Genomic DNA, 1,119 nt, shown 5'->3' on the forward strand with positions numbered 1-1,119 from the left:
ATCCCCTACTATCCTTTGTAAGGATTTGCCCTTCATGATTGGATAGGTATCTTTGAACCTATAAGTTTCACCTAAACTGTCATAGCAGTGAGAAATGTGTATTGTATCACAATCCCAGGCAAGATACTTTATATATTCATTCTTCTTGATGTAGCCACATCTATTACCTACAACCTTCCAAACTTCAACCTCAAATTTACCCATTAACAAAAGTTTCATCCATCGAATTTCATCCATAGATCGCACTCCCTCCAACTTATAGTTCAGAAGGGCTACAAGCCCTGGTAACTAACTTGATCTAACTCCTGTCATTACCCTAATTGTCTATCGATCCTCGGCATTAGGTATGCACTTACCATTATTCTTATATCAGGAGATTGTGTATGAACTGATTCCTACTAAACTCTCAAATAATTGGGTCACCTTGATTTAGTCTCCACTCCTTATATAACCCTCTAGAACCAAAAGCATGAGTTAAACTTTAAGAGAAAGAGAATATGCTCTTACAGTCTACCACATATGATTCCATATAATAATGTGTAACCCATTTCTCTTCGTCTTTTTCTTTAACTTTTATCATCTCCTTGCTAAATTATGCTCTACCTTTAAGGTATTAGTCGCATCAACCCTTTACTGTACCACCATCCTTTCTGACATAACATTTTATAATTTATTAACTTTGCTTATACCCATTATATATTTCATTCCTATCATCATTTGTATTGTGCCTCTAACTTTTATTGTATTTTGAAAGATATCTCTCACGAATAGATTCTTCCAGTACTAACTTCACCTTTACCTATAATCATTATTTCGATCCTTGCACCTTCTAGTGATATATAACCACCTATACCTATCGCTTCCCATTATACCCCTATTGTTGTTCCTTCATTATTGCCTTACTGTAAGTGACTATGTTGATCACACTTAAGACATTTGCCTGACATTCATAACAAACCTTTAATTACCCTTTCTTTATCTCTATAGTCCAACCTAATGCCTATGTGTCATTTCCTACCCTTCTATTCTCTCATCATACCTACACGATCCATTATATTGATCTTAGTCAACCTACTGTTAGAAGTCTAAATGGACTTATCCCATTGCTACTTACTCCAT

The sequence above is a fragment of the Hevea brasiliensis genome, chromosome 13 (assembly GCF_030052815.1).
Source record: "Hevea brasiliensis isolate MT/VB/25A 57/8 chromosome 13, ASM3005281v1, whole genome shotgun sequence".
Taxonomy (NCBI): Eukaryota; Viridiplantae; Streptophyta; class Magnoliopsida; order Malpighiales; family Euphorbiaceae; genus Hevea; species Hevea brasiliensis.